The sequence below is a fragment of the Benincasa hispida genome, chromosome 3, assembly GCF_027475165.1.
Source record: "Benincasa hispida cultivar pf3 chromosome 3, pf3_genome.v1.1, whole genome shotgun sequence".
NCBI lineage: Eukaryota > Viridiplantae > Streptophyta > Magnoliopsida > Cucurbitales > Cucurbitaceae > Benincasa > Benincasa hispida.
In genome coordinates this window covers 47,813,151-47,836,269 of record NC_143480.1, presented here as the reverse complement: position 1 = coordinate 47,836,269, position 23,119 = coordinate 47,813,151, and the positions used below count along the sequence as shown (strand labels likewise).

The window sequence follows — 23,119 nt, the reverse complement described above, 5'->3', positions numbered from 1 at the left end:
TGTTTTTTCAAAGGATTTTAACTTTTCGTATTATTTACTTATTTTCCTTTTTTCTTTCTTTTAAATATAAAATATAATCGTAACTTTTAGACCTCAAGAGAACATACGCCTGCGAAGTCGGTGGGAAGGAGTCGACAAAATAGTCAAAAAACCAAACTAAAACCATTTTTTTAGTATGAAAAAGGAATTTTTCAAAAATAGAAAAATAAGCTAATGGCAAAATTTAACTATCTTCCATTTTTAATGTGCTGAGACTTTTTTTTTATATATATACTGAAGGGTTCAAGAGACTAGCAATGGCAATTCTGTAAATTGCCAAGCCAGGACAGAATATAATTTAGTGGTTCGCAATTAAAATAATTAGAAAATTCCATTTATACACTATTTTATAAACTTTGATAGAAATCTAGAAATGCTAATGCAATTACGAGGATTGTGTTATTGGAAATGTTTAAAATGAAACGGAATGCAAAATTACATTTACGAAAATTAATACGCAACAGTTTGAGGTGCAGAATGGGTAACGAATAAAAAAAATAATATCTATATATATAGAAGTAAATGGGAAAAAATTAAATAAAAATTATATTAAGTAGAACGAGGTTTCCGTCTCTCTCTAACCCACACACTCTAATGTCTAACAGCCATCGTACTCATGTCCACCCATCGATTCGCTGCCATTGGGTCTACATTGTAGGTCTGGTTGTATGTTGTCGTCGATGAGCCAATTTTTCTCTCTTTACCTGATTCGCTCTCTCTCTTTCTCTAACTCTTAGATCAGTGCAGTTCAAATTTTCATTGCCGCCAACGCTAGAGTTCGCTAGATTTTTGGACATTAGGACTAAGGTTTTGGGCGTTTTGGGTTAATTTTGTTTGGTTCTTGAATATCCATTAAGTTTTGGTGTTAAAATTAATTAACCCATGAAATTGGATGCTAGATTTGAGTTTTGTTTCTTTTAAATAGTTGTGATAGACATTGTCTATAACAGATAAACGCTGGTAGAAGTGTACCAGCATCTATTAATGATAGAAATTGATACAAATCTATCATTGATAAACGCTAATAGAAGTCTATCAGTGTCTATCAATGATAGAAACTAATAAAATTTCTACCTTTAATAAAAGGTTGTAGAAGTTTTTCAACGTCTATCGGTGATAGAAACTGACAGAAGTCTATCACTGATACTATCAATAGTAGAGACTAATACAAGTCTATCTCTGATAAACGCTAATAAAAGTCTATCAGTGTCTATCAATGATAGAAACTGATAGAAGTTTATCATTGATAAACACTACTACAAAATGGACATTACTTGACACTTGTAGATTTTAATTACTTAACATTTCTTTGGAAAAAAAAAGTCAAGTAATGTGATTTTGGACAAGAAAATGTCAAGTAAAAGGGTTAAAAAAGCAGAGATTGATGGAATATTTTGGATATTTTCACGCAAACATTTACTTGACATGGTTTTCATATCAAGTAATATAAGGTCTTACTTGACACGTGTCAAGTATACGAAGCTCTTGACATTTTTGTCGTGTCAAGTAAAATAAAAAAGATTGCCTAATAATATTTTTCAAATGAAATATAAGGCATTTTTGAAACCTTAGTCGTTCGTGAAGTAGTCCATTGCGCTGTCGAAGTTTTTTTCTACTTGACATTTTTTTCGTGTCAAGTAAAATAAAAAAAAAAAAAATTGCCTAATAGTATTTTTCAAATAAAATATCAGACATTTTTGAAACCCTAGCCGTTCGTGAAGTAGAGTCCTTGCATCGTCAAAGTCTTTTCCACTTGCCTCGCGTCTTCTCTCCCATCGCACTGTCGACCTCTACAGCCATCGATTTTTGCCAGCGTCTAGCCATCGATTTGTGTCTAGCTTGTCCGTCGATTGTTTTGTGCTATCGATTTGTGTTGATCGTCTAGCTCGTCCATCGATCGATTTTTGTCTAGCCATCGTTTTGTGTCTCGTCCGTCGATCGTTTTGTGCAGCGTCGCTCGTCGATCCACCCTGACGGTTTTCTGGTCTAGCCATTGACCGTCTGCAACACCGCTGGTCCTTAGATGTGCTTTGTTTATGATATATTCTCACTTTATTAATTAGTAGTAAGTTAATGTGTTCGATCTATTATTGTAGGTACCTACACTCGTCCATAGTTGATTCAAATAAAGGGTCGAAGTATATTTTTGTAGATCCATCTCTTATATCCGCGGGGCAAAATACTCGAGAAGTTACAACTCGAAACCTTTGTAGTAGATTAATGGCTTCTGAACATGGTCAATTAGTTATTGCTCCTTATAATCCTAGGTAAGTATAATTAGTTATACTCATGTTCAGAACCTTATACTCATGTTCTACCTTTTCCTGTTTTGTTCTAATGTAGAATTGTGTTGGGATTATTGTACTTGAAAGCTCTTTGTACTCTATTCTACCTTAATGTAATGAGCTATCTTCATGTTCCATAATAATTAGTTGTGTATTTTATTTAGTGATCATTGGTCGTTAATTGTTATGAAGTGGTGTACTATCTTGACACATTGAGAACAAGTTCACGAGAAGATATCAAATACATAACAAATATGTAAGCTAACTTTGCTTGGATTTTTTTTTTTTTTTTTGTGTAAAGTTTATTTCATTCTGAATATTATACTATACTCTTTGACGAATGTAGGGAAATGATCATTTTCCAGTCTAAAAAAAATTTGCAAAAGACTCGAAAAACCACATTCTGGAAAACAGTAAAGGTAAGTATAAGAGCATTGAAAAATTAATAGAATGATGTTTATTTAATGCATCTGTATGTTATGTGTATTAATTATTGGCTTTGTATTGTAGTGTCCTTTACAAGTGGGAACTGTCGAATGTGGGTATTACGTTATGAGATATATGCGAGAAATCGTGACTAAAGAGAAGAATATTATAATAGATGTGGTGTGTCTTTAAACTACTTATATATATATTGTAACATTATAGATAGTATAAATAGTAAATAAATATGTATATCTCACTTTCTATGTTTTATAGATTGATACGAGGAGCTCGTACTCTCAACTTGAATTGGATGAAGTACGCGTGGAATGGGTTGAATATTTAGGTCGCTATATCTGATGGACTTCCTATAAATTATGTATGTGGCTACATGGGAATGCCCAAAACTTTTTTTTTGTGTAAATGTTTTGTTCAACCATTATAGGTTATATACTTCAAGGAAATGTGTGGTGGATGATAGAATTTTAGTCTTGTGATTTTTAGAATACATAGAACATATAGATTATTGTAATTATCATATATTGGGGTGGATTGATAGAGTGTATACTGTTGTACGATTCGTCTTGTAAATTTTGGAATCGTTCATATAGACATGAGTAATAGAAGAATGGAATTGTTTATTTTAGTATTCTCAATTATTACGTTGGATATATTGGGCTAATATGTAGACTAGAAATATATGTGCAATTATTTAGTTGATAAAATTGTCTTATTGGAACAAATGTAATGCAGGAAATGAGAAATGGAAATTAAATTTGAATGTTTAATTTGGAAAAAAAAAAAGCATAGATGACATTGGAAATGTGTCAAGAATTAGATTACTTGACCATTATTTTGTGTCAAGATAAAAATATATTTGACAAATAAAAAATGTCAAGAGTAATCACAATAATAAGTTTTAAGAATTAATACACTTGACATGTCATTAGTAATCACGGAAATTGTGTCAAGAATTATTTCTCTTGACATTTTTTATAGTATCAAGTTATGACATTATACTTGACAGTCGAATAGACGAAGCTTTTATTAGCGTCAAGTATACTCTCTACTTGACATTGGAAAAATGTCAAGGAATCCAATTTCTGTAGTAGTGAGAGCCTAATAGAAGTTTATCCCTGTCTATTACTAAGAGAAACTGAAAGAAGTTTTTTATTGATACTATAGTGATAAAAATTGATACAAGTCTATCACTGATAAACGCTGATAGAAGTCTATCAATGTCTATCATTGTTTTTTTTTTTTTTTTTGCTATTTCTATAAATAGTTTGGTATTTTTTCTATCAGTGAAAATTTTTTCAAAAAAGAATACTTAAGTACATTTCACCAAATTATCTAATCATAATTAGTAATGTTGTAAATTCTTTTTATCTTTTTCGAATTTATTATTATTATTATTATTTTGGTATGAGTTATGAGAAGAGGATGCATAAATATGCGTGTATTTTTAGATGCAACCAGGTATTACTCCAAAAAATTATTGATTTAGTATTTTTTTTAAAAAAAAATCAAAACCATATCAAAATGTTGATATATATACTAGAGAAATTATTTTCAATGACAAAACTGTTGAAAATATTTACAAATAATATTAAAATATTACAGTCAATTTGCGATAAACCGCGATAGACTACTAATGTTAGACACATATAGTAATTTATTGCGTTCTTAAAAAGGAAGAAAAAGGAAGGAAAGGATCAAATTGGGACCAAAATTAAAAACCAAACTGAAATATGATTAAACTAAATAAACAAACCATTTATTTTATCCTTTATTGAACATCAATTTGATTCCTTACTTCATGGATCTATTCAGTTTAGTTTTGTTCCCAAGTGGCCCTAAAAAAATTGAACCAGCTATTTCTTCTAATAGTTGAAGTTGAAATTTTCATACTTCAAATTTATTTAACTTCAAAAAAAATTAAATACCTAGTTGTTCAAGTCCAAAGCAATAGAATAAGTAGTACACGTATAAAATAATTTCATATATAAAACAAAAAATGGTAAAAGACTAAAAAGCCCAAGCCCAACTACTACTTCTTTCCAGTTTTCTCAAACTGAAAGCTATCACTAATAGTTGTTATCAGTGAAAGTTTTCAATTTGAGAAAGTGTCATAAGCTGCTATCACTAATAGTTGCTATTAGTGATAACTTTCAATTTGAGAAATGTATTATTAATGGTTATCACTGATAGTTGCTATTAGTGATGGCTTTCAATTTGAGAAAGGTGATATCAGTTGCTATCACTGATAGCTGTTATTAGTGATGTTTCTATCAGTGATAGTTTTCAATTTGAGAAATATGCTATCAATTTAAAAATTGTGTTATCAGTTGCTATTGCCGATAACTTTCAATTTGAGATATGTGTTATCAGTTGTTATGACTGATAATATCTACCAGTGATGATGTTATTAATGAATATCACTGATAGCTCCTATCAGTGATAACCTTCAATTTGAGAAATGTGCTATTAGTTACTATCTCAAACACTGTCAAAATCCTCCACCAGCAACTCTACCTCCGGTATATCACTAAGTCTATCACTGATAGTGGCTATCAGTGATAGTTGCAGCGGCTATCACTTACATTTTTTTTATCAATGATAACAATTATCATTGATAGACTAAGCCCTAAGTTTAACAAATAATTATAAATGAGAAATACAAGTAGAAAAAACATAAACCATAAGTCAATGAATATAAACCCAAATATATCTATTGAGAATTACTGTAGACAAGGCCCAAAAACTACGAAGGCCCAAGTTCAAAGGATACCCAGATGAGGGCATATGATAGGAGAATGCGCATCATGAAAGGGAAAAATCGGAGCTTTGGAATTTGAGTCGACTAGTCGAGCCAATAAATATAAATTAATGGAAACATAATCAAGCTACACTTATTCTGGCACCCTACGACCCAGCACATCGAAAACAACCCTAACATTATTAGAGTTACAATTAACTATAACTGACTGTTAGAGGGAGGTCTTTATAAATAGTTTCATTCGACAATTCTAAAGAGGATGATGAGTATCTCCAAAAGAGAGTCACGAATATTTGTATGCTTAACCAAACTATATAATCAATGTACTAATTTAAACATCAAAGTATGTTGTAAATTCAATATTACATGGATGTAAGGATCTTTATCATGCAAGTCAGTTCGAAAAGTTAGAGACCCGATTGGAAGAAGTGGGTCCAACCGATGAACCGAATAAAACTGTCAGTCAATGTTTAAAAGGTTCATCGATATCCGAGAGTTAAAATTGGATAGATGCGAGATTTGATAGGATGAGGCGTGCGGTGTGAGAAAAGAAGAAAGTTTGAAAAGTGAGGAATGGGTGAGTGGAATCCTAAATGAAAGTACAGACTTGAAGGCTGAGATTTTGAGAGGAAGGGAGTGGACACATCACAAACATGCATAAGACCTAACTAAGTGGAGAGATGACACGTGTCAATATATGATTTGACATGTGAAAGGGAGTTGCATGTAAACATAATTCAAAAGTTAACACCACTTTACAAAGAAAAGATGAGAAATATCTAAATCACTACCCTACCTTCTCTAGTGTTCACACTAAAAAGTTTTCATAAATATCCGTTTTGATGTATAGTTGATTCTACATTATATTTAAAAACATGTTAAGTATGACAAATAATAAATAGAGATAGTATATCATATAATACTGAATTTTTTCAAAGGAAAAATATATGAGTTCATTCGAAAGTCTACCTACTTCTTTTCCTACTGAATTGTCTAAATTTCTATCTTTTTATTAATTAAATTGTCCAATCACAATTTGTCACTTGATAAACTCTTATTTATTTCATTTTATAAATATTTTTTATTTTTCTTTTCACAAGGTTGATGTGGAATGCAAAAGGTGGTGCAATAACTCAAGTAATACTCTTACTAAAAGATTTTTTTTTTTATTTTTATTTACAATATGTGAGATTTGAGATTAGACCTTTGATATTAAAGTTGATAGTACAAAATTTATACCAGTAGTGAGCTATGCTCTTATAAAATGATTTATTGTTTGTGTGTGCGCGTGTGTATATATATGCGTGTCTATGTATGTTTCAATGTTTTAAGGTAATTTCAACTTTACATAATGTCGATAGAATGTGAAATATTGATGGATATAAATGAAAAACAAAATTATTTTTAAGAATGTTTGAATAAATAAATAGTCATTTATACGTTTAAATAAGTGAAGATACTTATCATTTATATTATATTCATATTATTGACATTTTGTTGTTATGATATAATGAAAATGTCACGTCACTTCTTATCAAATGTTGAATTTATAGATATATGTCAAAATATCAATAGAAATATTGACAACGACAAAATTATTGACCGGATCTGTATGCATGGCAAAAGGGGTTGAGGTGAGAATGAAAAAATTATACAATATATCTAATAGACCATAATATTTGCTCTTCCTTTTGCATTATTAAATAGTATAAAAACCCTAAGCTATATTGAAAATTAGAGAGTGAGAAGTGAGAGATACTTAAAAAGATTTGATAGGAAGGCGTTGGATATGACAAGACAAAACAAAAACAAACAAGAAATGTTGGAAAGTACAGTGAGGACTGAGAGTGGAAATCGTGAATGATAGTGAGAGTTGATGGCAGAGATCAGAGGACACATATTATACATGCATCCAAGTCCAAGCTTATATTTAATTAGGTTTGATAAGTGAGAGAGAGCAACATGTCAAACATGCTCTAAAAGTTGGAAAATTTATTTGAAGTAATCAAAATAGGTAGAGATGTTTGCAGGACGAAATAGAGACGAAGAAGTTTGTTCGTACCCTCTATTTCAATCTTCATCTCTGTAAAATTTTTTATTTAATTGTACGGGACCGGGGTGAGGTTTTACCACATAGAATTTGCAGAGATCTTATTCCTCGAAATTTTTTTGGTTATGTTTTAAATTTAATCTTAACCAATAATTTTCGTTTATTTTTCATTTAAAGAGAAATTATGAATTTTTTTTAAAGAAAACGATAATATTTTGTGTAAAGATATAATTAAAATGTTTAATTTTCAATTCCTAAAATTTAAAATGGAGACGTTTCAAATATAGAAATCATGTGCTTCATCTTCTCCTACTAACAGATTTTTTTCATTGAACTCTAATCAAAGTAGAAATCGTTTGATCTTCTTCTGCCGTGCTGCTTACACAAGGACAAAGACACATTCAAAATCATGGGCCAGTTAAACAAAAACAAAAACAAATTTCAAAGCAACTTATAAGTTTAAGCCATACTCCATAATGGTCCTATATGGCCTACATGATTGTATTTGCCTGCTGCTCATAGCTGGCAGTTTCCCTAGTATTCTTCTTTCTCATTTCAACGTTTAATCTCTCTCTCTCTCTTCATAGTTCAATCAAAATATGATGGAGGCATGAGTGTTAATATCAGTTAAAATATCAAAAATTTACAAGAGGTTGGAAAATGAAGCTAAAGTAATACATATTTAACTTTTAAAAGTACAGACAATGAGGCATTCCAATGTATTTGAGGTTAGTAGGAGGAGGAACAAGGGGGCAATTTCTAGGAGATGATGGGCAAAAGAAATCATAATCCACTAGCTTCTCTACTACTAGAAGGCATGATTTTAAAGAGCTACTTTAACTAAACAAATGTTACAACAAAAATGAAGGTAAAGGAAGTGGACATTAAAGATAAAAGAATGAGATGATAGTAATGATGAGACCCAAATGTTAAAAATGCACATCATCATGGGGTGTTGATGTAACGATTTCTAAAACTTATGATGGACAACGATAGACCACTATCATAGATCGTGATGGTATTCTATGACTTGATAGATATGCTTTTCTTTATAATTATCTTCTATAATGTTTTCTTGGTTGTGTGTTGGTAGATAATGTTCTTGTATCTGATAGACAGTTGCTTGTTATGTAATGTTCTTGCTATTAGGAATTATACATGTGAAAAATAGACACTGATAGTAATCTATCAATGTCTATCAGTGATAGACAGTAATAGAAGTCTATCACTATCTATCAGTTATCACTGATAGATAGTGATACTGATCTATCATTGTTTTATTTCGTTATTATTGTTGTTGTGTTTTGATTTTATGATCTTTCTGATAGAACATTGATAGACTTCTATTAAAATCTATTAGTGTAAAAAATTATCTTCATTGCTTTAGTCTATAGGAATGAACTTCTATGAGTATATGAATATATTTGTTGAATGAACTTCTATTAGGGTATGTGATGAATAAACTACTACTTGTGTCTATCACGATCACTATCATGGTGTATCAGAGATAGACACTGATAGAAATCTACCATTGTCTTCACTAATAGACTTTGATAGACACAGATAGATCACTATCATGGTGTATCAGATATAGACACTGATAGAAGTCTATGATTGATTATCATTTATAGACACTAATAGACTTCTATTATTAGATAAAACAAAATTTTAGCTTTTTGTTTAGTGTTTTATCACGGTGTATTGATTATAGACAATGATAGAAGTATATCACGGTTATGGGTGATAGACACTGATAAAAGTCTATCACTTTCATTAGATATAATCGAACTTCTAGTTTTGTGTTAGATTCAAAATCTTGCTCCTCTTTCTAATTATGTGGCTAGATAAGTTTTCCATTTCATTTAAAAATGTTACTTTATTTTGCTATGATAGATCACTTTTATGTTTGGTTATAATATAGTACTCCATTAAAATCTATCATTGTCTATCGGTGATAGAAAATGATAAAATTTTATCACTGTCTATCATTGATAAACTGTGATAGACAACTATTATTGTCATTTTCGATTTTGTTAATATTATGTTGATAGTTTTCTAGGATGCTAATAGATAGTTGCCAAGGTATAGAGAGTGATAGTTGAAACAATTTTTTATGTGCAATTACAGTATGTTACTCTCTATTAGAATCTATCATTGTCTATCAATGATAGAAAATTATAGTATCATTATCTATCACTTATAGATTTTGATAGACAACTATCATTATCTATACAGTTTTATTGCTTTCAGATGAATTTTCCATTTCTTACTATATGGTTGTTGTTGACACCATGATAGATGGTTGCCATTGTTGTTGATATCATGATAGATAGTTTTCTTGCTATATGGTGATTGTTGATATCGGTGACAGAAAGTGATAATAGTCTATCATTGTCTATCACTAATAGATAATGATGGAACACTATCACTATCTATCAGTGATAGACAGTGATAGAAGTAATTGTCTATCTCAAAAGAATAGGAGAAGGTTTGATTCTTTTTTATTATCTTATAATATTTTCCTTTTTTTATTTTGTCTCAATGTTAGAGTTGATAGACACTTATAAAAATCGGATAGACACTGATAGATTTCTATCAATATCTATTCGTGATAGACAGTAACAAAACTCTATCATTGTCTATTGGTGATAGATAGTGATAGAATTCTATCACTATCTATCTCAGATATAAAATAATTAATTGCAGGATATTGAAGTTCAAATTGAAGAAACTAATGTGGAAGTGCAAATTGAAGAAATTTTTGTGGAAAGAGAAGAAACAAATGAGGAATTGATGATGAAAATGAAAATGATGAAGAAGAAAATCGAAGAAGAGAAAAGGACAGACTGAATCTACTTGTTGTAAATTAAATATATAAATATACTTATTCACTTGTTTAAACTCAATACTGTAAATTTTCTTTTTTAGAAGTTTAGAAAGAATTCTTGAAAATTTTAAAATTTTTGGTATTTGTTCCTATTGTATTTGTTCTATCCACTTGAATTTGAAGTCAATATGAATGATAAAACATAGTGTTCTTGTTGATAGACACATGTAGACTTCTATCAGTGTCTGTCACTAATAAACATTGATAGACTTTTATATTGATAGATACAGAGAGATTTATCTATCAAGTCTATCCCTGATAGACAATAATAGGCTTCTCTAGTGATAGACAATGATAAATTTCTGTTAGTGTCTATCAGCATATAGTTTTTAATATGGAGTTTGTTCACTGATGGAGTTTTGTGGCACAAAAGAATTTTTATGCTCATTGATGAAGTTTGTTTATGGTGCAGTTTTTTCCTAGGTGTAGTTTGTGTCAAGAATGACTTTGATCTTTTAGCCCATAACAAAAAGAAAAGTAGTTTTGAGAGAAAAGAGGTAGAAGTTTTCCCGCATTGGAAGATTTGAACTTAGTAAGTGGGTATATATATAAATGCTTGCAAGGGAGCTTCCAAAGTGTGGTGATGGTAGAAATATAACCCTTTCAACAGATTTGCACACTATTGCCATAGTCCATCCACTCGGACGAGTAGGTTTGGTAATTGTGCTTACACAAAAAAGAAATAATTTTTTACTACTTAAAAATCCTAGTTTCTTCTTCACAAATCTGCTCTGCATTCTACTACATACCCTCCCTCACCATTTCTGAGCTAATTTTCCTATTGATTCTAATTTGTTCTCCGACGAGTACACGTCAGAGTCTGGGAGTTGCGTGAACCTTGGCGAGCAATTGAATTCTTGTGATATAGCACCAAGGACGCGTCGTTCTTGCTTTCAAGGTAGTGGCTTCATTCATGGCACAACAATCTTCATCTAGAATAATAGTTTGTTCCTAAGTGCAGCTTGTTCATTGATGGAATGTTTTGGAGTTTTGTACAATTTTTCATCCATGATCACGTTCCTAGTGCAGTCGAGTTTTTAGGTGATAGACTTTAAAAAAAATCTATCGGTGATAGACACAGATAGAAGTCTATCACTGTAGAGTTTTTAGGTGTAGTTGGAGTTTCATTGATGGAGTTTTTTGAGTTGCGTAGAATTTCTAGGCATATGAAGTTTATCAAGTATGGAGTTTTTTTTGTAACACCCTGAATTTTCACTTTTTATATAATTTCAGTAATTTTGTTAGTGGAGGGTATTTTTGGAATTTTGGATTTGAAGTATAAGTGCGAGAATTTAAGTGTTGGCATGAAAATTATTCAATTTTGAAATTCAATTTGAAAATTTATGGTAGGAATTAATTTTCTTTGGAAAAGGAAAGAAATTAAATGGTATAAAGTGGAATAAGAAAATGATTTAAATATAATTATACTATTTTCCTTTTTTAGTTGTTATTATTATTATTAAATAAAAAGGGAGCTTGTCTTCTTCCTCACGCACACCTCACTCATAACCCTTTCCCCCAAAGTTTCCTCCTGCCAATCACGACTTCTCTCGCTGCCGCCTCCCTCACTGCCCAGACCCGAACACCGTCGCCGCCTCCCTCACTGCCCAGACCTGAACGTTGCTGCCGCCTCCCTCACTGCCCAGACCCGAATGCCGCCATTGCCTCCCTCACTGCCCAAACCCGACCTCGTTGTCGCTTGCCCAGCTAGAGAGTCTCTGCCCGTCGCACTGCTCGCCCAGTCAGTTTCTCCATCGCCCGTCGCACCGCTCGCCCAGCAAAAGAGCCGTCTGAGTCGCTGTCGAACTAGCCCCCTGACCACCACGCGCCGCGCCGTCTTCCAGCAGCTTGACTTTTAGATTTTGGTAGTTGGGTTTCTTGAAAGATTTTGGATGCCCACTAAGTTGGATTAAGGATTAAATTTAGTCGCATTATTTAATTTTAGATTTAAATTTGGGAAATCACAGCAGCGACTGTCCAGCGGATTCAAGATCGTTCGACATGAGTGTTGGTTCCAAGTCGTCGTCCATTAGGATTTAAAATCTGTTAGTAGAAGATTTTGGAGTCTAAATCTTGGGAATGGTTGTTGATCAAGTTCTTTGGGGCCGTTACTTCAAACCACGGTCATCGTTTGGTTGTCTGATTTTTATTTGTGGAATTTCGATTAAGGTAAGTAATTTTACTACTGGAATCACTTTTGTGCCAGACAATATACTGTAGATTTAACATTGAAGGTCCTGCAGTAGTTTTTTTTGTTAGAATATTTTTTTATTGTTCTGAGGTTGGATAGACTGCTTATGAAGGATATATGAGCATGTGGTAGTATATCAGAATATGATTATATATGAGCTTGAGCTAGAATTTTATGTTATAGTAAATGATGATTGAGCATGACCCTTAAATTATGAGTTAAGTAGGACTTCTATTGGAATACCTTAAAGCTAGATGAGGATTAGACATTTGCTTATCTATATAGCTTTGCGATTTATTATGCAAATGTGTAGACTGTATGATATATTATAAAATCCCGAATACTTTATTGTTTACATGATTTAGTGCATGAAAGTAATGCATGTCCAAGGGCGCTAGTACATGAAAGAGATGTACTAGGACTGGTGTGTATGAAAGTGATACATACCTAGAGGGTACTGGGATGTACGTAAGAGGTACAACTCAGTAGGTTGTGTGTATACGAAAGAGGTGTATACATAACCATGTGTACGAAAGAGGTATGCATCCCTACATTCATAGAGAGGATCTGGGGTGTACGAAAGAGGTACACACTCAAAGGGTTATGTGTATACGAAAGAGGTGTATACATAACCAGGTGTACGAAAGAGGTACACATTCAGTGGGTTATGTGTATACGAAAGAGGTGTATATGTAACCACGTGTACGAAAGAGGTACACATTAGTGGGTTATGTGTATACGAAAGAGGTGTATACATAACCATGCGTACGTAAGAGATTGTGTTTCCTTTAGGATTTTTACTAGAGGATGTGGGTCCTACGGGACTTACTAGAGGTAATGGACATACTTAACTACAGTAGGATAGAAGTAAGTTTTTCATGTTTGTATGTGTCCCAGGAGGATTAGAGAAGTTTATATGTTCCACTAGAGGTAGGCATCTAGAGGACATAGATGCCTAGCCGGACCCTAGTAGTGGGGTTACTTACTGAGTATTTTATACTCATCATTTCTCATGTTTATGTTTCAAGTAAGAATAGGGACGCGTCAGCGAATGACAAGCGGAATCCGTGATCGAGCCACTGGGACCAGTTTTATGCTTCCGCTCATGATGTTTAGATTTCTCTCATGTTTTTCCACTTTCAGTCTTCATGTTTGAAACTTACTGATTAGTATTCGTTTCCAAACTTTTACAGTTTTCTAGACTGATTAAATTTCTAATTATGATTTATGGGTACCCTGTTATTTGAATTTTATTTAGTTTTAATGAAAATCTTTTATTTGACTTTATTTATTTAGTATTTATTTCGCTATGAAAATGTGTCATTTTAAATTCCATGCATGCATGTGTATAGTAACGACCTAGCTCGAATCCTAGGGAGTCGGATAGTTACATTTTTTACACGTGTAGAATTTTTATATATGTTGTAATTGAAATAGATAGACTTATATCAGTTTTCTGACTATTCTCTTTTCCAATCCTAAACGTATTGCATCTTTTACTATTCCCTTCATTCTCTCTTCAAATTATATTGTTTAACTTTTGATAGTGCTTGTGGGGAAAATTAAAAGGATATTGTCCTTTTAGAAACTATTTAAGAAAATATTGTTGTTTTCAAACTATTTGTAAAAATATTGTTTTTTTTTTAAAAAATAAGTTGAGGGTTGAAAATAGGTCGAATTTTGAACCTTCGACCTTCCTTTCATTTGTACGTCGAACTTTGAACCCTCGACCTTGCCCTTCTTAACATTATTATTGAGTTTGTTTAATTATCATTCCGGAGACCTTCCTCTATCAAAAGATCGTATTTTTAAATTTTCATAAGGTCCCCCTGGAATTCCTTCCAAAGCTTATTGAATAATTTTTACGGATTCTGTCATCTCAGCAAGTCTGACTAAATAACGATGAATCTCCTTATTTTTGCCACTGAACTTCCCAATCAAATTCGAGAGCGAGATTATGAGAGAGAGCGAGATTTTGAGAGCGAGAACGAGAGATCGAGAGCGAAATAGCGAGATTTTGATAGAGAGCGAGAATACCGTATAAATTTCTTTTTTTTTTTTCTTTTTTAATCCTTACACATTCCACCTTTTTTTTATTTTTATTTTCCATATATCATATTGATTTTGATAGGGAATGACATATATCTTATTGATCCTGATGGTTCTAGATTGGGATGTCTATATATTATTTCTATCTGATTTGCTCCCATATCTACACTAAGTAACATCCCAACCATTTGAATGAATTGTTTAAATACAATTCCACTGTTCACATTTATGGTAAAACTCCCACTTGGTGGTTGGTCATACTCAACTCCATCAATACCATCAATCATATTACCATTTGTAAACAACAAAAATCCCAAGCATTTGCCTGCCATTTTCTAAAAAAAAAAAAAAAAAAGACAAACATCAATTTTTTGTATTATACTTTTTATAAGAAGTATATTAAAAAATATTAAATTTTTTAGTTTATAAACATAAACTTTTTAAGTTTTATGAACATCAACTTTTTAAACATAACAATAAATTAAACTTTTTATAACTATTTTTAAAAATAACAACAAATTAAACTTTTCAAATTAAAATGAGGTAAACTTTTTAAAACTATTTTTTCAAATTTAATACAAAATAAAAAATTAAATTAAATTAAATTTTTTCAAACTATTTTAAACTATATTTTCAAAGATAATACTAGAAAATATCAACTTATCACAATAAACATTACAACAATAATTTTCATATGAATAAACTAAAATTTTCAAACTATATTAAACTTTTGAAACATACTAAACTTGTTAACTATCACAATAATTTTGTATTAAACTATAAATATCAACTTTTTAAACATAACAATAAACTAAACATTTTAACACTATAAACATCAAAGTTAATACTAAATAAATCAAATATCATAAGAATAAACTAAACTTTTCAAATATCATAAGTTCAACTCACAGATTCGACAGTAGTTCTCTTTTTTCCTTCAAAGTGACAACGTTCACCATTTTTTCTTGTTATTTGTTATCTGACAATAATTACAAAAAATTAAAAAAAAACCTAGAATCTATAAAAAAATAATAATATAAGAACAAAAATAAAATTTATAATTATTCTTTAAAAATAAAAATTTAGTAGAGTAACGAACCAGTATAGTTGTGTGAAAATAATTTGTATTAAACGAAATACAAGAAGAGAAATGGAAATGGAAATGGAAATGGGAGGAGAAGAAGATGATTTCGAAGGCTTATTTTCGAAGGCAGTGAGGGGGTAGTAAGCTATGAAGGGGTAGTGAGCAAATCAAGGGGAGAGGAGTGAGCAAAATAAAAAATTATCGAGGGAGTGATTGAGGAAAAATGAAGAGGATGGTGGTTTAAAAGGATGTAGGTCGAGTGTTGAACACTCGACCCACGGGTTTAGGGTGGTTGAAAAGGCATTAAGGCTATGGCAGAGGGGTATGAATGCGTCAATGAATGCATGGAATCGGAGCAGGGGAATCGGATAACGTTAATGCATGCAGGGAATCGTGCAGGCGAATCGGAGCAGGGGCAACATGGTGATATATATGCACTTTTTCAGACTTATGGAAAGTAAATAAAGTGAAGACGATTTCCATATGGTAGACCATGTCAGCTGACTAGTTGACCGTTTAATCCATGTGGCAGACTCAATGTCGCTCTCGCTCATAATCTCGCTCTCTCAATCTCGCTTTCTCAATCTCGCTCTCTCCTACAATCTCACTCTCTCCTACAATCTCGCTCTCTCCTACAATCTCACTCTCTCCTATAATCTCGCTCTCTCAATCTCGCTCTCTCCTATAATCTCGCTTTCCATCTCGCTCTCTCCTACAATCTCGCTTTCAATCTCGCTCTCTCTTACAATCTGCTTCATCCACTTATCTTCCTTGTCGAGGGTTGAAGTTTCGACTTATGTATGCCAGAACTTCAACCTTCGACAACCTAATATACAAAATTAGCGAAATTCCCTTCTAGAATGAGATCCTCAACACAAAATTAGCGAGATTTCCTTTTCCTTGTCGAGGATTGAAGTTTCGACTTATGTATGTCGAAACTTCAACCCTCGACAACCCTAATTTACGTATTGTTTCCAAGTTTTTGTTTGTTTGTTGAGTTTTCAACATTCGACCTCTACATTAGTCGAATGCTCAACCCTCGACCTATAGCCTTGAAATCCCAAAACAACAATATTTCTCTAATAAGTTTCAAAATAACAATATTTCTCTAATAAATTTTGAAAACAACAATATTAATATTAAAGGTCCGTGCTTGTGTATTGCTGGATTTATTTCTTAAAATGGATGTGATTGCTTCTAAGTTACAAGATCAGAGGAGTTTTGATTTCTGGGAGTAATGGTTGAGTAAATGCCAAAAAATTGAATCGGAGAATCAAATGGTGGAGAGTTGCGGCGAGGGCTCCACGGATTTGCTAAGACGGTGAAGAATAGAGTCAAAACAGTGGATTACTCTTCCAAACTAGATGCTCTTCATTGAGTAACCGCTCAGAAATCTACATCACATCGATCGGAGAAACTCCTCGTGCCGATTTTCTTTAATATAGAAGAGCAAAATTGGAAAGTTCGAAAAATTCAAACCAGTTTGCATTATAGCGTCTATCATAATATGTAATAACCATGTTATTTAATCTTTTATAATTACTATTATTATTATAATAACCTTTTAGTAACATTTCTTGTTTGATATATAAAAATTTCTATAGTTTTTACTCATGGCTATTAAAATATATAACTTCTCTCAACAATAATTTTAAAATTAATTAGATTTGATAAATTTTACTTCAAGAACTCATTTTTATTTTAGATTCAAACACATGAAATACTTCATAATAAACCAAATACCGGAACTTCCTTTTATAATCCATTAACATTACAAAAGAAAGTATTGTTGGGGTTGATGCCCTAAATCTCGTAAAGTTCAGTTTGTAATTGTATTGTACAAACATTTTCTTTATTTAATAAAACATGAGATGTTTTATTTGACATTTAGTAGCATTAAATCCACAAACCAATAAACTAACATAAAAGGTTATCATCTGTAGCTTAAACATGTATATAGAGACATATAGGTGGATCACGTTTAAATGATAACCTAAATAGTCTGTAGTAGATGGGATAAGACTAGATACCTTATCCTAGTGACACTATGAGTACGACTGCTTTGTAGATGTTACAATTGTTATAAAGTGCTACAAATGATATGATCCTAATCATTCGTGGAGACACGTGAGTGGGGTATTCTATATAATGGAGTTTGTAAAAGACCAGACCATGAAATGACTAATCTCATTATATAACACCATTCACAATAGAGATTTACATTTCACTAGGATGACCATAGGTGACATGACCTGAATCCTGAGTGAGTTGTGAACTCCTGCCTATGAAGGCGATTCTTTGATTTGTATGGATGAGGGTGGACCAAATCGCCAACTCAACAAGCCTACTATTTTGAACATTCGTTTGATTGGGTAACTGGGAACACAGCTACAAAAGACGGAATTCACTCTTTCCCCAACGTCGAGGAAAGTAGATAAATTGCTCCCTTAAAGGTTGATTCGAAGGCTTGAACAATGTGGCGCCACACCCTTTTCTGGCCCGAGAGGGGTTTAGTCATATTTGGACTATGATTTATTATTCATTAGAGGGATCAATGGTACTTAAGGAGTTAGATTTAACTATAGGGGCAAAACAATAATTTTGGTCTAGTTATATTTACGAGCAATTTATGAAGGGTCATCGCACTATTAACTGATTATATCCAATGGACACAAAAATACATCTGTAGTGCGAAGAGTGCAACTGTCGGTATTTAGTGAAGTGTCCGACAGTTAAAGCATGTTAAATAAATTAATTAAATAGTTTAATTAATTACTCAAGTACCATTGGAGTTTCAATCTACAAGTCCATAAGGTCTCCACTATAGCTCAACAAGATTAAATGAGAATCAATTTTGGATTAATTTGAATTGTTCAAATTAATTAGATGTGATGTAATTAATTTAATTTAATTATATATGATATAATTACTATCATGTATTTGATACATTATAATATAATGTTTATTTGAGAAGAAATAAATATTTGAATATGATTCAAATATTAATTATATAAATTGGACTCATATAATTGAATTTAATATAAATGAGATTTATATTAAATGTCATAGATGAGAGAATTAAAACTATAGGTTATATTGTATATGATACAATATTAAACCATAGGTTATATGTTATATATGATATAACATGTAGTTTTATATTTATATTTAATAAGTTAGTTATTATATATATATATATATATAATTAAAATTAATTAGTTTTTGAATTAATTAATTTTGATTTTAAGTGGGAGGGAAATAACATCCCTCCCTTTAATTCTCTCTTCTTGTCACACTATGAGTGGGTGGTTGGGAGAGTTTGATCTTCTTCTTTGTTGGATATTCTGAAAAATATTCCCAGTTTTCAATCTCCCTTTTCCTTCTTAATTCTTCTTTCCTCAATTATAGAGCCCACAAAACTCCTGTGATTCTCAGAGAATACAGAGAACTCATTCGTGGTGGTGGTCATTTGGAGATCGTTTTGTATGTGATGATTTTGGAGAAGGATTTTTTGAAGAAAATTTCTTCAAAGGTAACGGATTTCATAATTTCTTTTCTCTCTTTTTAATTTTATATTTAACATGCTGTAATTAATTTTGTTGCATAATCGTAAAATTCTTGATTCTATAAAATTAGAATTTAAGTCCGATCCCCGTTTCCACTCAAGGGCCTTCACCGATTCCTTCAAATATTCGATAATTTCCTAAAATAAAGTTGTTATCCAAACTTACAAGCTAAGATAAAGTATACTAGCTTTCAAAATGCACAATTCATCAAGTTCAAGTTTATATTACCAATTTAATTGAGCTATCATCATTGGTTTCCTTTTGCTTTGGTAAGGTATCGTTTCATCCACTTACATGAATATATAAAACATATATCAATATATTATGTGGATACTAATAATAGTGAACAAGAAAATAAAGAAAATCTTTAATAAATATAGACAAATATGAGCTTAGAAAATAACATACTAATAATCAATTTTTCACCTTTCCTCTGGAAAAAAAAAAATACACAAACTCAATCAAATTGTTCTTCAACAAAAATATACAAACTCTATAGGCAAAATATCCAATAAAGATCCTAACAAAGTAAAGCTTTGTAAACTTTTTCAACACCCCAAAAAAAGAAAGAACATAGTACATAATTCAATCGTCGTTCAAAATATACAAATTCTATAAGCCAAATATTTCAACAAAGTAAAGTCAAACTTTTTCATCCCCTTTGGAAAAAAGAACATAGTATAATTCAATGAAGTCTTTCTTCAACATAAAATACACAAACTTTATAAGTAAAATATCTCAACAAAAATCCTAACAAAGTCAATTACTATAAATTTTTTCCACCCAAAAAATAACATAGTATTAGACTTTTTTACCAATACAAGAATCTCCTTTCCCAAGACCAGTTGAAGAGTGTACACATAGTATCAAAAGAAAAAAGCTACAAAAAAACCGTTAAGAAGGGATGGAATCTTGAATACAAGAATCTCCTCTCCACAAAGCTAATCGAAGACTCGTCAATAAAAGCTAAAAGAACAACGAAAAAACACACGCAGAGAAAATAGAGCTAAAAAAGGGAGAATAATATTCATTGAATAGTTCATCTTAAAGTAAGAGATTATAACTGAGGAAATAAAAAGCGAAGAGTTTGGAAGACTCTTTTGATAGTTTTTTGTAGGAGTATATGTTTTTAGTTTCTTATCTAAAATAGAATAGAGAGATCCCTCGACCACTTGTCCTTCCAAAACTAAGCATTCAAACAAATATATAATATCTTACCTCCCAATACCCCATACACCATACAAGTGTTGAAATGTCATCTCATTTTCTTTGTCCATGATTTCTATAGAATCATAAATCATAATCTAAATAAGGAGCAGTATCACCATAGGAAACTTAATAACCAAATGTTACTTACTTTTAGATAAGTTGAATTTTTTGTAGTGTCGTTTAATATATGACCATATAGGATTAGTATGACAACTCTAAGGTTTAATCAAACTAGTTTAAAACTTTCTACTAATGTGGGCCCAATTAAATAAATTAACAAATTTTTCACTAACAAATGATTTAAACAATAAATTCACACTATTACAAAAATAACATTACTTGATGCTTGCAATTTAGAAGTACTTGACATTTTTATGAAAAAAAATATTAAGTAATATGTAAAAACGTAAAAAAAAAATAATGGAAAAGGCAAAGAATTTGAGATTTTTTTGGATTTTTTTCACGCCGACTAAGTACTTGATAGTTAAAAACCGTCAAGTTTAATTTTGTTTTCTTTTCATTTTTATAATGTCAAGTGTAACTAATTTTCTTAAAAACTAACAAATCCTCGTGCGCGATTTTGACTTCCATTGTATCCGAAAAGAAAATCGATTGACATCCGTGCTTTTCACTTCATCGTCCTCCATCGTCTTCGAAGTTCTTCCCGAAAGTTAGAGTTTGACACTTGCAATCGATCCCTTCATGCTTGCAATCGGTGGTTCCACGCTACCGTTGGTGGTTCCACTCTGCTGCATTGACGACAATACTGACACAAACCCCTTGTAAGTTCAATTCACACATATCGATTCTACTTGCTTTCTTCTTCCTAAAATGGATTGTGCTCTCCCTGTAGTTTAGGTTTTTCAACTCTTTGTAATGGATGGTGATCTTTCTAGCTGATGTTTGTCTCTATTTTCTTGGTGGTTTTCTCTCTTTCTCTTCTAGTATTGGTCTCTGTTTTCTTGGTTGGTCTGGTTTTATTTGGAGATTTTTTACATTGTTCTTACCCAAATGTGAATCATATTTTGATCCTAAAATGTTTGTGTGGTCTTATTTGATGTTTTATTTGGAGATTTTTGGCCTTGTTCTGCTCTAATTTTTACTAAAATGTTTGTTTGGTCCTAAAATGTGTTCAATTCTTAAAGATAGAATTGATTGTTTTTACGAACTTTGCATCGTAGTTTGTAGATTCACCCTTAACTAGAGTTATGCGTATACTATGCTGAGGACCCATCGAAAACTAAAAATTTGGTGGAATGTTTGACCCAGAGATACTTATGTAAATGCTTGCATTGAAAAGTAATTAGTAAGTGATAAATCTCTTTAAACATCTCTAACTTCTATGTGATTTGGTAAACAAGTCTCACTATCTCTGGTAGTCATCACCTAGGACATGACTTTGGTCAAAGTTGTCATCTAATTTGTTACCCACACTTTATTTGTGGAAAATTAATTAGTAAGTGACATTTGTAAGTGTCATTTTTTTAATATAAAGGATATAATTTATCGAAAGTTCACCATTAATCGTCATCTTTTCTTACTAGATTTACAATTATGGATAAATTGTAGATGCATAAGAGTAGATTATTCAAAGATTATGAATTGGGTGTAGAAAACTTCATCAAATTTGGATTTTCTAATACAAATAATGCCTTTATTCGTTGTCCTTGATTGAAACGTAGGAATTGTGAAAACCAAAGTCACAATGATATTAGAGATCATTTAGACGTCAATGGAATTGATGAAAGTTATAAAATTTGGTTTTGGCATGGTGAACAACTACCTACCTCATCCGTACGTGGGGAATCTTACAAGTTTGACACCTACATGCATGAAGAGAACGATGTTGGAAGTATAAAAAAAATGGTTGAAGTTGCTCCTGAGGAATATTAAAAAGACTCAAATAAATTTGAGAAGTTGCTTAATGATGCTGAAAAACCATTATATGAATGATGTAAAAAATTCACCAAGTTTTCTATATTGGTCAAGTTGCATAATTTAAAAGTTAGATATGGATGGAGTGATATTAGTTTTTCAGAACTATTAAAAAATTTAAAGGAAATTTTGCTTACTACCAATGAGCTCCTAGCATCAATGTATGATGCAAAGAAAACATTAGGTGTACTAGGAATGAATTACAAAAAGATTCATACATGCCCTAGTGATTGTTGTTTGTATATAAAAGAATATGCTAATGCAATTGAATGTCCTGAAAATGGTAAATCAGGTGGAAGTATGCTAAGAATGCAAACAAACGGGGAAAAATTCTGCAAAAGTTGTATGGTATTTTCCACTAATTCTACAATTTAAAAGGTTGTTTAGAAGTATTAACTATGTTAAGAATTTGATTTGACATGCTAATGAGTGAGAAGTAGATGGTAAATTTCTAATGAATTTATAACAATTTAATTACTTTTAGTAATTAATTAAATTAATTAACTATATTTATTAATGGTTTAATATAAAAGTGTTCATTTATTTTAATTTTTATTGATTAAACAATACTAAATTTATTTGATGACTATAATAATTGGCCTATTGTATAATTTAGTAATTA

At 31.3% G+C, this 23,119-nt stretch overlaps 1 long non-coding RNA gene across 1 annotated transcript; it reads left to right on the top strand.

Moving 5' to 3' along the window:
* Positions 1-19,211: 19,211 nt before the first annotated feature.
* On the top strand, positions 19,212-22,568 carry LOC150037321 (uncharacterized). Its single transcript, XR_016528720.1, has 3 exons — positions 19,212-19,319; positions 21,167-21,344; positions 22,245-22,568. It is a non-coding gene; the product is annotated as an uncharacterized LOC150037321 (long non-coding RNA).
* Positions 22,569-23,119: the final 551 nt, after the last annotated feature.